Genomic DNA, 16,966 nt, shown 5'->3' on the forward strand with positions numbered 1-16,966 from the left:
TCAGCAGGGGGTCTTCTGCAAGTTTAGAAAGTGGGGAGGGCAGTGCCGGGCAGAGAGGAGGGAGCATCAGGTTCCATCTGGGTAGCGCATGGCTTTCAGAGCAGGTCCAGGCGAGGGGTGGCTGAGCTGGTGAGTGAGACCCCGGAAGGTGGGGCAGGGGGTGTGGAGTGAGGGGAAGGGCAGTTCCCTGCAGCTCTCAGAGAGGAGGGAGCCAGTGGGTCGCGGAGTGACCTGAAGCACGGAGCCCTCCGGCAAGGGCGGTACCCACCTCCTCCCACTGCACAGATGAAGCTTCTCAGGCCTGGAGAGGGTAAAGAACTTGCTCGAGGTCACACAGACCAAGAGTGACGGAGCCAGGATCGTGACCCAGCTCTGCTCAGCCACAAAGGCCATTCTACGATGTGGCTGTTGGCGTGACCCCAGGCCACTGGGGGATGGACGATATCAGATGACCTCTTGCAGATCTCTTCCAGCAGAAACATCCTCTCAGTCCCTGCCCCCTGGTCTCTCTCCACACTCTCCCCTGCCTCCTCCCTCTCTCTTCTCTCCTCATTACTCAACCCCTAGTAACCCCCTCTGGCAGGCGCGCCTGTCTGCAGGGCTGGGAAAGGAGACCAGCTTTTCTGGGTGACTCACGTGAACTCTCTGCAGCCTGCCCACCTCCCTCCCACCCCACCAACACAGTGGGAAGGGGCCTTCCCCTTCCCCCCTCTCCCTACCTCATCCTCTGCAAGCATCAGAGGCTGAGGGGGTGATTCCCAGAATTAGCCACTGAGAACAGCTGGACCGGGGTGGGGGAGGTGGGAGAAGGGATGAAGGCTAACAGCTTCCAGATGTGCCAGGGCACGAGCAAGCTGAGGGAGCCTCTGGTCCAGTGCCACGGCTGGGAGGCTGGAGTGAGCTGGCCCCTGTGTCCAGGACTTCAGAACTGCCAAGGCAGCTGGGCGGATCCCTGCTCAAGAACTGCATGCAAATCCAGGTGAATGGGGCGAGGGAGACCTCTGTGCTGCACCTGCAGGGGCCTCTGGGGAAACCCCTGTGGCCCAGCTGCTCTCTAGGCTTTTCTCTTCCTTTTTTCTTTTTTAAAAATGTGTTTATTTATTTTTTACGGCCATACCTGTGGCATATGAAAGTTCCCAGTCTAGGGGTCGAATTAGATCAGCTGCAGCTGAAGCCTACACTGTGGCCACCACAATGCAGGTTCCAAGTCTCATCTGCAACCTCTGCTGAAGCTTCTGGCAATGCTGGATCCTCAACCCACTGAGAGAGGCCAGGGATTGAACCCGCATCCTCAGAGAGACAACGTGTTGGGTTCTTAACCTGCTGAGCCTCAACGGGAAATCCCTCTTTTTAAAATTAACATCCAGGGAGTTCCCGCCGTGGCTCAGTGGTTAACAAATCCGATTAGGAACCATGGGGTTTCGGGTTTGATCCCTGACCTTGCTCAGTGTGTTGGGAATCCGGCATTGCCGTGAGCTGTGGTGTAGGTCGCAGACGCGGCTCGGATCCCGCGTTGCGGTGGCTGTGGCGTAGGCCGGCGGCTGCAGCTCTGATTTGACCCCTAGCCTGGGGACCTCCATGTGCTGTGGGAGCAGCCCAAGAAGTAGCAAAAAGTGAAAAATTAAAAAAAATAAAATTAACATCCAACTCTTTATTTCTATTACTGTACTTAAGCTACATGGAAGAGGCAACTGAGAAGTCTGACCCCGTTTCAGGAAGAGATTCCAATCAACATCAATTATGTGGTGACAAATAACCAGGAATGGTGACATCTTTAGGTCAAGACTGACAACTAAGCATGGGTTCACGGTGCTCTGGTTCATCTCCAGCAAGACCATGGCAATGAGGGCCAGCGGGAGCCACACTAACATTGAAACTTTCGAGCTGGTCCCAAATTCATATCTCTTCTCCAAAGTCAGCAAATTGAGTAAAATAATGGGTTAAACATTATTTATTTATTTACTTTTTAGGGCTGCACCCACGGCACATGGAGGTTCCCAGGCTAGGGGTCCAATCGGAGCTGTAGCTGCCGGCCTACACCACAGCCACAGCAATGCAGGATCCAGGCTCATCTGCAACCCACACCACAGCTCACGGCAATGCTGGATCCTTAACCCACTGAGCGAGGTCAGGTATCGACCCCACAACCTCATGGTTCCTAGTCGGATTCGTTTCTGCTGTGCCACGACTGGAATTCCAACTTTTTTTTTTTTTTTAATGAAGCCCAAATATGTTTAAAACTGTACTCTTGATACGTTTTCCTTTCTGCATTTACATAGGCACACTTTTTCTCTAAAAATATTAATCCTATCATGGCTCAGCGGTTAACAAACCTGACTAGGATCCATGAGGACGTGAGTTCGATCCCTGGCCTCACTCAGTGGGTTAAGGATCCAGCGTTGCCCTGAGCTGTGGTGCAGGTCGCAGCTGTAGCCCGGATCTGGCACTGCTGTGGCTGTGGTGTAGGTCAGCAGCTATAGCTGCAGTTCAGACCCCTAGCCTGGGAACCTCCGTATGCTGCGGGTGTGGCCCTAAAAAGCAAAAATAGACAATAAAAACATAAATAAAAATATTAATCCTAATATTATCAACCTTGGCTACACTGCTGATAGTGGAGGCAAAGACCCTAGGGCTGGATTCACAGTGCTTGGAATCAAATTCCAACTCGGCCACTTACCAGCTCCGGGCCCCACGGCACACTGCTCAGCTTCCTAGGCCATGCAATGGTTTCTATTTCATGAAGTTATTAGGAGGGTTAAATGAGTTAATTTACGCAAAACACTTAACGAGGCGCTTGCATGATGTAGAACCCTTGCAACTTGGAACTTAGCTCTGAGTACCCTCAGTTTTATGAGAGGAAAGTGAGGCTCAGAGAGGCTAAACGGCCTGTCTGGGCTCACGTGGGTGTTTTAAGTGGCAGGGCTGTGAACTGGCTCATTACATCGGCCCCTCCCTGTGTGTTTCTTTACTATTTTCCCATCAGTAGTGAAAGGTCTCAGGACCTGCTGGGGCCCCGGGGGCATCATTTTCTTTTCTTTTTAGGGGTGGCATCATTTTCAATCTTGCTTAGCCAAAGAAAGGACTGATTTAGAAAAATGGGCCACAGCTTGGGGGTGCAGAGGGGCCCTGGAAGGAGAAGCCCTGGAGAAGGTGCTGGGGAACAGGAGATTTCAGGAGTGTGGGAGGCATGGGGGTCAAGGGGAGCCAGAGGTCGGAAGGGTTCCAGGCTGTCCTAGGGTGCCCTCTGCTCAGAGGCCCTTTGAACAAAGGCCCAGGGTCTGCTGATGGCTCTTTCTCCTGGTGTGTCTTTCTGGCTCTGCCAGTGCTGCTCCCCTTCTGCACGTCTTCTCTTGGCCGGGGCGGGGTGGCGGAGGGTCTCCAGAATTCCCCTTTGTGGGATGCAGAGGACAGGAGGAGGAGGATGGAGAGCAAGGGGGCTGGAGGGGGCCAGCAGGGAGGCCTGCCATTGGCCCAGCTCCCAGGGTCTGGGCTCAAGGAGGGAGCTGCCGGCCCCTCACCCTTCCCTCCCCTCTGCCCCCCCCCAGGGCTCCTTGGCTGCCGAGCCTGCCAGCTGGGCCCCTGCCAAGCCAAACAGCTGCCAGGGGGAGAGGAAGAAGCATTTCCGAGCAGAGAGGCCCCTGTGGGCTCTAACTCAAGCCTAGAATCCCCCTTTCTCACCGCCAAGTGAGAAGGGGAGTCTGTGCACATGAACGCAGGCATGCACGCATGGCACCAGTGAGTCCCGGGCCCAGGGCCCAAGGACCTGGCAGGCTAGGGTGGGGATGGGGTGGGGGTGGGGGTGGGGCGGGAGAAGCCCGGAAGGGAGAGAGGGTTGGGGGCCATGACCGTACCAGGTGGTAAGAGGGTTGGGGAACCAGGTTTGGTGCGCTCAGAGGTGGGGGGAGTGTGGTGGTTTGACACTTCTCCCCCCCAGCCCAATTTAGATCAAGCTGAATCCTCACCGTGTGATCTTATTTGGAAATAGGGCCTTTGCAGATGTAATTAAGGTCAGGATTGAGATGAGATCGTGCTGGACTAGGCTGGGCCCTAAACCCAATGAGAATGTTCTTAGGATCAGAAAAGAACATACTGAGACCCATGGGAGAAAGGCCACATGAAGACCCACATGGCAACGGAGGCAGAGGTGGGAGCCTCCCGCAAACCGGGAACACCTTGAGCCACTGGGAACAGGAAGAGACAAAGAAGGATTCTCACTAGAGCCTTTGGTGGGAGCATGATCCTGCTGATACTTTGCCATCACACTTCTGGCCTCCAGAACTGCAAAAGAATCCACTTCTCTTGTTTTAAGCTACCGAGTTTGTAGTAGTTTGTTACAGCAGTTCTAAAAAACTAGTGTGGGAGGGGGCATACAGCAAAAGGGGTCGGTGAGGAATGAGTATGCCAGGGCTTGATGAGAAAGTCTGGGAAACAGAATGAAAAAGATTATTGGAGTTCCCATTGTGGCTCAGTGGTAATGAACCCAACTAGTATCCACGAGGATGTGGGTTCGATCCCTGGCCTTGCTCAGGTGGTTAAGGATCCAGTGTTGCTGTGGCTGTGGTGTAGACCGGCAGCTATAGCTCCAATTTGACCCCTAGCTGGGAACTTCCATATGCCTCGGGTGTGGCCCTAAAAAGACCGAAAAAAAAAAGAAAGAAAAAAAAGATCTATTATTTATTGTGCTACCATCTGTGCCAAGCACTTAAAAACTTAAAAAAATTTTTTTTTTTTTGTCTTTTAGGGCTGCACTGGCGGCATATGGAGGTTCCCAGGCTAGGGGTCGAATTGGAGTTGTAGCCGCTGGCCTACACCACAGCCATAGCAACACAGGATCTGAGCCGAATCTGCAACCTACACCACAGCTCACGGCAATGCCAGATCCCTAACCCACTGATCGAGGCCAGGGATCAAACCCACGTCCTCACGGATGCCAGTTGGGATCGTTAACCACTGAGCCACGACGGGAACTCCAAAAAAATTTTTTTTATTATAGTTGATTTACAATGTTCTATCAATTTCTGCTATACAGCAAAGTCACCCAGTTATACATATACATATTTGTACATTCTTTTTCTCATATTATCTTCCATCATGTTCTATCACAAATGATTGGATAGAAGTCCCTGTGCTGTATAAGCAGGATCTCATTGCTTATCCCTTCAAAATGGAATAGTTTGCATCTACTAACCCCAAACTCCCACTTCCTTCCCCTTGGCAACCATGAGTTGGTTCTCCATGTCCGCGAGTCCGTTTATGTTTTGTAGCCAGGTACACCAGTTGTGCCAGGCACTTTTAAAGATACTCATCTCTTAGAGTTCCCATCATGGCACAGTGGTTAACGGATCTGACTAGGAACTATGAGGTTGCAGGTTCGATCCCTGGCCTCGCTCAGTGGGTTAAGGATCCGGCATTGCCGTGGGCTGTGGTGTAGGTCACAGATGCGGCTTGGATCCTGAGTTGCTCTGGCTCTAGTGTAGGCTTGGCAGCTACAGCTCCGATTGGACCCCTAGCCTGGGAACCTCCATATGCCGCGGGAGCAGCCCTAGAAAAGGCAAAAAGACAATATAAAATAAAATATAAAATAAAGATACTCATTTCCGTCTTCACCATGACCCCGCGGATAAGAATTATGATTCCCATTCTGTAGAGGGATTCAGACCTAAGTGTGTCCCATTTAAGGGGCATTCCAGTACTGGAGTCTCCATCTCCTAAGGCTGGTCTCTTCCCACTTTCTCTCCAGTGAAGCCGCAGCAGTTTCTGGGCCAGATGATATGTGCTTCGGATGTTCTCTGAAGTTCGGGGTGGGGGGCGTATTGTGCCTCCCTAGGGACTGGGCAAGGGTCATTACCTCATTGCTCTGAGGCCCTCTGTGACTAAATGCCCCGGACAGGCTTTACTCACCACTGTTCCTGGAGTCCTCAGGGGCCCGTCTGCTGGTCTAGTCCCGTCCCTGAGCTTTGCTGAAGGAGGCAAGACACCCTCATCCACCTCATTCGCGCTGCTTCAACCACCATTGCTACCTCCACTGTCATCAGCCCCTCCAGCCACAGCACCGCCTCTACTATCACCACCAGCCCTCTGTCGCCATCACTGTCGCCTCCACCACCACGAGCACCGTCACCATTGCCACATCAACACCACCTCCATCTCCACTACCACCAGCGAAGCTGCTAGAATGACTGCAATGGCCGTTACTTCCACATCCATGTAACCACCTCCATCGCTTGCCGCCCCTGCCCCTTCCACCATCACCACCACAATGGCCATTCCTACGTGAAGGGTCAGAGGCGGAAAGGGGACTCAGGAGATTTCCTGTGACAGGACAGCTGAGCAGAATTCAGCAGGGGAAGAGTCAGCTGACAGATGGGATCAGTAGCAGAAGGCGCCCTAAGTGCAGCCTTGTTGAGAGGGGAGGTGAGCCGGCCTGGTGGTATAAACACTTAGTGGGACAGGCTGTCTTCACGGGTGTGGGTTCGGGTGGGTGGACGTTATTTGAGTGACACATCCCTGCCCTGCCTGGCTTAGGATACTCTCTGGGGGGGTTGTGGATTTTGGCGGGTCCCTGGCTCCTGGCCATTTGCCTGGCCGGCTGTGGCAGTGAGGTCATGAGAGTGGCGGTACCCAGAGTCCAGGGGAGTGGGGAGGGAAGGAGGGCCCGCCCTGGCTGGGAGAGGAGGGCCTCTCTCCCCAGGCTGACCCTACCAGAAATGATGATGTCAGCAGTATTTTTTTTTTTTTTTGGCTTTTTAGGCCCACACATGCGGCATTTGAAGCCACATCTCCGACCTACACCGCAGCTTGCAGCAATACCAGATCCTTAACCCACTGAGCGAGGCCAAGGATAGAACCTGCATCCCTATGGATGCTAGTTGGGTTCTTAACCCGCTGAGCCACAACGGGAACTCCTGATGTCAGCAGTCTTGACACTCCATTCCTCCAGACTCCTCTCCACTCTGTCTGCCCCTCACTGGCTCTGGGTGCTGTGGGCACTCTCTGCCATGGGCTCTGGGTTTCTCTTTCCCAGGAAACACCTACCTGGCCAGTCACCTGGTTCAGCCACTTGAGGGGTTACAGGGACCAGAAGTCTCTGTTCTGGGGGAAGGGAGAGAATTGACTATTGGAGGGGGTTAGCCCATTTCTCTGCTCAGCTGGGGGGCCCCCTCTTGCCACATTAGGCCAAGTGTGTATGCACAGTGGTGAGGAGGGTGGCTGAATATTCCAGAAGCTCAGGTCACAGCTGCTCCACTGGCCCCTTCCCTGCAGGCCCAGCTACCTCCATTGCCTTTAAGGACGGGGCTGGCTAGTTCTGGGAACAGCATCTCTCACTCCTTCAAAACCCCTAAATTGCCCAAATGCCTGGCTAATCCCACCCTCCAGGATCGCACTCAAGAGCTTCTGGAAGTGGGAAACAATACTATCGTGGGATGGGTTTATCTCTGCATCAGGCGTGAGAGCCGGGCAGACAGGCTGGCGACTGGAGAGGCTGAGGGGCCACCAAGTCCCAGAGCTGGGATTGAAGGGTGGGGTTGGTGAGATGGTGGGGGAGGGCCCAGGCTTCCCCCACACCCGGGGAAGTGGGTGTGACCTGGCTGCCTGCTTCCCACTAGCCCCTGTAAATCGGTCCTCAGGGGAAGGTCTTTTGCTGGGTTAGGAAAGATTTTGGCAGGACACAGAGACCTTTTAATGACGATTCAATAGTGACAGCGGTGTTTACTGAGCGCTTACTACATATCAGGCCGTTTCCAAGCACATTTTCGTGTCAGTTGATTGAATTCCCCCAATAACATTAGTACCATCATGGCTGTATTTTACAGCTAGGGAGATGGAGGCACAGACAGGTTAAGACATTTGCTGAAGATTGTCCTGCTGATGACAAGTGGGCCAAGGACTTCTGCCCAGTCTGTCTGCCCCCAGGGTTCATGCGCCTCTTCACTCCAGGGTGGAGTAGGGGTAGAGTCCTCTGAAGCTGTGTGTCTCCGCTCTAAACCTGTGGCCCCTCTTCTTCCCCAGTGCCCTCATCTGCTGTGGCAAATAGCACAGGAGCCTTAGGTGTGGCACCCCCAGCATCCTCCGTGGCTGTGGGCAAACCCCGACTCTCTGACCTCGGTTTCTTTTTTCTTTTTAGGGCTGCACCTGTGGCATATGGAAGTTCCCAGGCTAAGGGTCAAATCAGAACTGCAGCTGCAGGCTTCGCCACAGCCACAGCAATGCAGGATCTGAGCAGCATCTGCGACCTACACCACAGCTCACGGCAATGCTGGATCAAGCTCAATATACTGAGAATGGCCTCAGTTTCCTCATCTGCCCCATGCAGGAAAGGGCTGATCCTGCTGCTCCCTGAAGGCTTTTCCAGGTGACACCTGGAGTTGAGCTACCCATTTGGAAGAAGTGTTTGTCGGGCCTCCCTGGGATCAGCCTGGCCCCTGTGAGTGGCTGGGGGTAGGGGTGGGCAAAGACAGTGGCCTGGAAGACCCCTGCATGTCTGGACAGCTCTTGTGTGGCCCTGTGGTAGCGCCTCTTAGATTCTGCTCTATCAAGAAGAGCAGGGGCGTCACAGATTGAAGACAATAGCCAAATGTGCTTGTTCACCCACAGACCCCGTGGGAAAGGGAGGAGGGTCTGCTGGGATCCAATTCCCACCGAGCCCAGATTCCCCCTGGCCTCCCCTGACTGTGCCCCCATCCTCCATCAAAAGCTGTGGTGGGTATGGGGCCAACCCTTAGCTCTCACCGTCTTCCCATCTCACTCTCTCCCCCGGCCCTCAGAGCACCCGGTAAGCAGCAGCTTAAATTGTCCTCCTCACCCCACCAAGCCACACCCCCAACAGCCTTTCTGTTTATCCAGTAGACACTGACAAAGGGCCCACTGTGTGCCAGGCACCGAGCCAGGTATAGGACAACAGGGAAGCATAAAGCTTGATCCCTGCCCCAAGGGGATCACAGCCTTGTGGGTTTTGACGAGGGACCCAAGCCAGTCCCTCATTCCTTACTTTCCAAATCTCACCTCTTAGGCACATCCGCATGCCTTTGGGGGATTACCAAAAGTGGAGGACAGAGTTGGAGAGAGCAAGTCTCTGGGGTCTGAAGGTCAGAGAAAATCTGGGGACCAGAGCAAGCAGCAGGCAGGCCCTGAGAGGGGTGGGGCCCTAGCCCGGGGACCTCTTTCTTCTGGCTGCCTAGACCAATGCCTGAGTGGGAAGACGATGGTGAGTAACACCTTCCTTCTTGCTGCAGGAGACTCCCAGCCAGGTGATAGCCTGTTTGCTGAGCTGGAATTCTGAGACCTGTTAAGGCTAACTTGGCTGGGCTGAGGGGTTTGTCTTTATCCTGGACCACCCTGGCCTTAGCTCCAGATCAGCAGTTCTATGACTAAAGAAGAAGAGGAGATGGTTAGAAGTTGATGATGCAAGGACTTGGATGAGAGATGGGGTGATGAAGATTGGAGAGCGTGCCCGAGAGAGGGAGGGGCTGGCATGTGCGAAGGCCCTCAGGCAGGCAGGGCATGGAGAATGACACATCGACTCCCCGTTTTCGGTCTGATCACCTGAAGACGGGCGGTTGCATTTGCTGAGTTAAGGGGCCTGGAAGAAGGAGTGGTTTTGGGGATGAGCACAGGTTCGTGCTGGACCAGTTGAGTGGAAGGGCCTATGCACTCTCCAGGTTAGTGAGGCTCTTGGAGATACGGGTCTGGACTCAGGGGGCAGGTCTGGGGTGGAGGCCCCTGTTGGGGATGGCAGGCATGTGAGTGGTGACAGCAGCCATCGTGGGAAGGAATGAGAAGGCCCAGGGGCCAGTAAAAGTGAGCAGAGAAAATACCAGAGGCACGGAGTTCTCATCGTGGCTCAGTGGTTACAAACCCAACTAGTATCCATGAGGACAAGGGATCAATCCCTGGCCTCGCTCAGTGGGTTAAGGATCCGGCCTTGCCATGAGCTGTGGTGTAGGTCGCAGGCAAGGCTTGGATCTGGCATTGCTGTGGCTGTGGTGTAGGCCAACAGCTGTAGTTCTGATTTGACCCCTAGCCTGGGAACCTCCATATGCCTTGGGTATGGCCCTAAAAAGACAAAGAAAGAAAGAAAAAAGAAAGCAAATACCAAAGGCATAATTCTAAGAAATGGGGAAGATGTTTGCCCTTGTCTTGTGGCCTCCTGGTCCCTGTTTCCCCTCCCCCTCTCTGCCACCTGGTGGGGGATAAATCAGCTGATCTGCTCTCCCCTCTAGAGTTTAGAAGGATCCCTAGAGACCTGTCCCACCAGACCCTCCCTCTCATCCGCATGGACTGGCTCAAGGGTGGCCTGTGAGCCAGACTCAGGTGGCCAGACTCTCGGGTCTGGGTATCCTGAGCATCCTGATGCTAGCACAGAAGAGGCCTCTGCAATTCATTCCAGTAACTTGGGTCTCATTTCCAAGCGAAGAACTCCAGCTTCCTAGCAATTCCCCGAGATACCTCCTCAATATTTTTCCAATAAATGCCTTTTTTTTTGGGGGGGGTGGTTATAAATGCCAGAGTTGGTTCCTTTTCTTTTCTTTTTTTGGTCTTTTTGTGTTTTTTTTTAGGACTGTACCCGCGGCACATGTAAGTTCCCAGGCTAGGGGTCCAATTGGAGCTGTAGCTGCCGGCCTACACCACAGCCCCAGCAACATAGGATCTGAGCGACCTACACCACAGCTCAAGGCAATGCCTTCACCCACTGAGCGAGGCCAGGGATCAAATCCACGTCCTCATAGATGCTAGTCGGATTTGCTAACTGCTGAGCCACAGCGGGAACTCCCAGAGTTGGTTTCTGTTGCTTGCAAACAAAGAGGAGCCAGCAAAGGAAAATGAGCCGGATGGGACTTCAGAGGAGCCAGAGGAAAACCAGGGGAGCGAGTTTTACAAAAATAAGCAGAAAAGTCTATCTTGAAGGAAGGAGTAGCCAGGGGTGTCAATTTTTATTTAAAAAAAAAAAAGTCCTGCGTGTCTAAATAAGCATAAGAGGAAAAGACGAGAAAGAAACACAGCTGTTAACAATGATTAATCATGAGGGGGAGACTCCGATAGATCTTCGTTTCAAAGCGACGAACCCAACTCATACTTGTTTAAGACAAGAACAACAAATAAGTCACTTATTGGCTTATGGTCACTGAGAAGTCCAGGGGTGGACCTGTCTTTGGCATGGCGCAAATAATGCTATCAGGGCTGGTCTCTGTGGCTCTGTGCCCGGTTTCTTCTCAGGCAGCTCCTGACAGACCCACCCCTGGTTAGCAATGGTTAAGGTGGAAAACCATTCCCCTTCCCAGTGGTTTCAGGGAAATCCCAGAAGTGGCTCTATTGGCCTGGTTTAGGATCATAAGGCCTGCCTGAACCAGTCACTGTGGCCAGGAGGTTTTTCGGCGCTTAAGTGACCAGGCCTGAATCACACGCCCCCTAGCCAAGAGGTGCTGGTGAGTCACCTTCATCCGTGCCATTTCTATTGAGGGCCTGGGAATTGCCCAGCAGAAATCTGTACACAATGGTCAGAAGAGGAAGTAGGTGCTGGGCATGGAGTCCAATCTGCAGCCCACTTTACCAGGAAGAAAGAACTGGCCAGATTTTGATCCAGGGCTGTCCATTGAGGGCAGCGGGCAAGGCCCATGGAGGCACATTTCCCCAGAGTAGGGAGGTCCTGGGCAGACCCTCAAATCCGAATGTGGTCCTGGTGGGGGGCAGATGCAAGAATAATAAAAGAGCCTCATGGGTGAGTGGATGGGCTTTGAAGTCAGCCGAGCTGGATTCGAATCCAAGCCCTGCCGTTTACTAATTTTTGACTTCCGAGTCTGTTTCGTTTCTGAAAACTGGGTTAATACCAGAGGTAGAAAGAGGGCCTACCTCTGAGAATGCTTATGAGAATCAAGTGGAATAATCTACATAAAGGTTTAGCTGTGTTCCTGCAAGACAGTGAGTGCTCGGTGAATACCAGCTACTCTTACAGTGGTCTTGGGGGCTGACCATGCCCTTGAGAGGGGGGTGGGCAGTTTTTGGAGCCCCCTTCCTCCTGCCACCAGTCTCCCCAGTTCAGGCCCCAGAATTCACTACTGGCTCCATCCTAGCCAGCCAGATCCCAGCCCCAGGGCTGGGGAAGTGATGGGGTGGTGGCGGCTGGGTGGGGTCAGGGTGGACCCCACCTTGACCGGGTGGAGGAAGTGGGGAGGATGCTCGAGGGTCAGGGATTGGCGAGAAGGAGGGTAAGGAGGGTGAGGGGGACCGGGAAGCTCTACATAGGGGAGGGGTGATTTTGGGCAGAGCCAGCAGGGGTCACTGCAGATCTAAGTAACCTCAGGGAGGTGGCCAGGCCACCCAAGGGCCCTCTCCCATTACTACCTGCTTTGGAAACTGTCATCCAGGGGATGCAGGGCTTGGGCCAGCTCTACACAGAGGTTGAGGTTTGACTCTTGCAGTCTCTCCCTCTCCCTAGGGAGTCTGCCCTCGCTGCTCTCCGGGCTCGGCCATCTCTCCTCTGGTGGCGCCCTGCATGCTTGGCTGTGTGTTGGCTCTCTGCCTCATGGGACCCTGAGTGCCCGCAGTATCTAGAAAGTGTCTTTCATGATGCTTCCCCATAAGGAGCTCTGAGACCAAATGTATTTCCTTGTCTCATTCCTCCTCTCAGAGGCTCGTGGCCCGGACAAGCCTCTTGGAGGCTCAGAGTGGTCCTGCAGGAAGAAAACCCATCACTTTGTTTAGCCTAGGCTTCCTCTGCCGGTCCGAGTCCTTTGACCTCGACATGCTTAGGGAAATGCAGGTTTAAGGCTTCCGCCCGAGTGGAGGGCAAACGTCCAGGGGGAGGTTCATGCGTCAAGCCCATCCCCCGCTTCTATTGCAAAGTAATATGTAACACATGTTTGTTGCAGAGAAAAAGAAAAAAAAAGTGCAAATAAGAAAATTACCTCCCCCAACGCCCATCTCCTGCTTTTTAGAGGCCCTTCAAAAAGCTCTGGCCTCTATCCTCCCTCTTTCTGAGGGCGTGGGGGGAGGTGACCAAGGGATTCCTCTCCAGGCACATCCATTTCTATGGAGGGGGATGCCCCATCAGAGAAGGGCCCTTGTAGAGGTCATGGCGTGCAGCCCCTCTGTCTCTGCCCTGTGTAATTCCTGCCTTTCCTTCTCATAGACGTTCCCAGGGCAAAGGAGGCCTTGGGTGGTGGTTCAGAGGGTCTCGAGGGGCTCGAAGGAAAGAGGGTGTCTGGATCATGAGGGTGGACGGAGATTCTTCCTTGATGGGTGCGGAAACAGGCTCTGAGAGGGGACCTGATGTCCTGGGGTTTCACTGGGAGCCGTGGTGGAGCCCGCGGAGTCCCGGCTCCTGGCCTGGCGCCCTCCCACCTCTCCCTCAGCTCTCCATGCCAGGAGTTTGTCGAGGGGCCTGTGCCCTCCGTGCAAGGTTGTGGTTTCTTTCCTCTGTGGGACTGTCGGGCCACCCGGGGTGTGTGGGTGCTGTGCGCGCGCACCACCGTTGTGTAACAAGCTCTGGGGCGGTGCACGGGCTCGGTAACCTGAAGCGACAGGGAAGTTGTGGTCCCGTGAGCGGGGGTGTGGGCGCTCGACTGCGGCCAAAACCACAAGAAGTATTTGGCTTGTGGCTGCGGAGGCTGGGCATGGGGGTTCGCAGACTTGTCTACGTCAGGCTTGTCCATCCCGGGGTGCCCACATCCTGGTTCCTGTGGGCACGAGTCTGGAAATGGGGCTGCCTGGTCAGCTGATGCTGGGGGGTGGGGAAGGGTTTAGTGCGGAGGTTCGGGGCCTCGCCCCATCCTCGTCCTGTTTGCCAGGATGCCTGCTGTGATGGGGGTGGGGCAGGTGGTGCTTGCTCCCTGTAGTTCCATCTTTTCTGTGTCTTCCTGGTTTTCATCACCCCCCCCAGCCCCAAATCCGCCGTCACTTCAGTTCCAGGTCATTCTACACAGCAACATCTGTCTCACTCCCACTGCCCTCCTGTGTCCCCCCACCCCCATAGCCTTTTCTGCACACTCCCTGCTCCCCGTTGAGGAGAAGCAGAATGGGGGAGGATAAAAAGAACAGCGGCTTTATGTCCAGGCCAGATTTTAACCACGGCTGCCTTTTCCAAACTGAGAGACCCAGAGCGATCTGTGTTTTCCCTCAGCTTTCTGGGGCTCATCCGAAAGCTGGGGGCTGTGATACGTCTACCAGAGAGCAATTGGAAAGGAGCCTGAGATCAAGGATGGGACCCCAAGAATGGTAGCTGCTGTTTCCTTCAATTTCACATGGACTGAGCATCTGGGTACCCTCGCCTCCGGCATCTCCATTGCCAGATGGAGACTCGGGGGCCCTGAAAGGGGATGGTCAGTGAGAGCAGGTACTAACCCACCTGCCCCGTGCCTGGGGAGGCCCTCTGTGGACACCTGTGAACCTTCCCTCCTTTCTCGTCCTACCGAGAGGTGAGGCATCGTTGTTTCTCCTGCTCCCTCCCACCAGTCCCAGTTCCTTAGAGAGGCAACATCTGTGGGGGTGGCCCGTGGGCTGCAGGGCTAGGAGGAGGGAGGAAGAGCATCTGTATTCGGTATACTTACCTTCCCTGACTGGGCAGCACCTGGCTCCCCGGGGCTCCTCTCCGGAGCTTTGGGAATGCCTACATTGTATCACTTTATCCTGTACTGACTGCCTGGTGTTTTGATGATCTGTTTATGCATCTATTTATTGCTTTTTTTTTTTTTCTTTTTAGGGCTGCATCTGCAGCATATGGAAGTTCCTAGCCTAGGTGTCAAATCGGAGCTGCAGCTGCCAGCCTATGCCACAGCCATAGCACTGCAGGATCTTAGCCCAGCTGTGACCAACACCACAGCTCACAGCAATGCCAGATCATTAACGCACTGAGTGAGGACAGGGATCGAACCTGCATCCTCATGATACAAGTAGGGTTCTTAACTCACTGAGCCCCAGCGGGAACTCCCTAGGTATCTATTAAAAAAAATAGTAGATTGGAGTTCCTGTTGTGGTTCAGTGGGTTAAGAACCTGACATAGGGTCCTTGAGCATGTGGGTTTGATCCCTGGCCTTGATCAGTGGGTTAAGGCTCTGGTGTTGCTGCAAGGTATGGCGTAGGTCAGGGATGTGGTTCAGATATGGTGTTGATGTGGCTGTGACACAGGCCACCCCTGCAGCTCTGATTCGACCCCTGGCTCAGGAACTTCCATATGCCACAGGTGTGGCCCTAAAAAGAAAAATAAATAATAGATAACTTACAGTGCTTACTCTGTGCTGGGCTTCACATGTGTTACCTCATTTTCTCCTCACAGCTAAGGCAGATGGTATTTCAGAGAAGGGAAGCGCCCTGCTCACATTCAAACAGCTTGTGCTGCCCAGCGTCAGTCTTTTTAGAGACTTGATCATGGATACTTGCCTATCTGTTTATGCGTCGGCTTGCCCATTGTCTGCCTCTCTGTCTAAACGGTCAGCTCCATGAGGGCAGGGACTTCATCTTTCTTAGTTTACTTTCCCAAAGCCTGGGCTGGTTCCTGGTGCATGGTAGCTGCTCAATAAATATTCCTGGAAAGCAGGAGCCACTGACTCCTTGGGGATGGGGGTGTGCTCTGTGGTTGTTCATTTTTGTGCTCCCTGCGCTGCCCAGCACAGGGCCTGGCCCAGACACGGTGCTCAGTAAGCAGTTTGCTAAATGAACAAGTGAATGAACGAATGAATGAATGAAGGGAAGAACGTCCAGGGTACGCCGCTGTTGCTGCTCTTCCCTCCAGATTCCAAGAACTAGTGGCGGATCTTTGGCAACGGGAAATATGGGGGAAGAATGTATTCTTTCTGGATCTCTGTTTTGGTTTCTCTGTGTGATTTTGTGTGTGGGCACAGACTGGGTACGCAGGAGGAAAAGTATGATAAAAAGACTGGAAACAAAACAACCCCTGGGAAAGGACTCCTGGAATAATTGCTTCATGTCCAAAGGCAGGAGGAGATATAAACAGAGCATATGTGTGTGGCCCAGAGGAGGTTCCTAGTAAGTGATGAATGAATGAGTGTGTGGGTGAGTGAGTGGAGCCGACTACACAGTGAACTCCTTGAAGGCAGGCCCGGGCCGTAATTTTCTTTGGAGCCTCAATCCCTGGTGCAGGCCCAGATCAGAGTTTGGTACATGTTTGCTGAATGATTGAATGAATAAATTAGTACCAAGGAGCATGGAAATGCACAGAAAGGGTGAACGCTGCCAAGGGCCCACAGCCCTAGTGAACCCGACCATGGAAGCAGATTCCAGCTCCGGGTCTTTTTCGTGGGAGTCAGGGTCTGAGAAGTAAGGCAGGGGCCTTGGTGGATGCTAGGAGCTCATCTCCCCTCCCACCCCATTCATTCTTCTTCTTCTTTTTTTTTTTTTGTCTTTTTACCATTTCTTGGGCCGCTCCCGTGGCATATGGAGGTTCCCAGGCTAGGGGTCTAATTGGAGCTGTAGTTGCCAGCCTATGCCAGAGCCACAGCAACGCGGAATCCAAGCCGTGTCTGCGACCCACACCACAGCTCATGGCAACGCTGGATTGTCAACCCACTGAGCAAGGGCAGGGATCGAACCCTCAACCCCATGGCTCCTAGTCGGATTCGTTAACCACTGCGCCACGACGGGAACTCCAATTCTTTTCAGATGATCTGCCGGGGATACCGTGTAGATACTAATAATAATTATGAAGAATAATATGAGCACAGGAGGTCCTGCCGTGGCACAGTGAGTTAAGAATCCAACTGAAATGGCTTGGATCCCTGCGGTGGTGCAGGTTCGATCCCCAGCTGGGCACAGTGGGTTAAAGGATCTGGCATTGCTGCAGCTGCAGCTCAGATTCAATCCCTGACCCGGGAACTTTCATAGGCCGTGGGTGTGGCCATTAAAAAAGAAAAAGAAATAAGAGCATATATTTACTGAGTCTTTAACTATGTGCTGTGTACTTAAAGACTCCAAGCTCTTCAAGTAATCGAATTCTTTCAGCAGCCATATGAGGTGG

This window comes from Phacochoerus africanus, chromosome 9, assembly GCF_016906955.1.
Source record: "Phacochoerus africanus isolate WHEZ1 chromosome 9, ROS_Pafr_v1, whole genome shotgun sequence".
Lineage (NCBI taxonomy): Eukaryota > Metazoa > Chordata > Mammalia > Artiodactyla > Suidae > Phacochoerus > Phacochoerus africanus.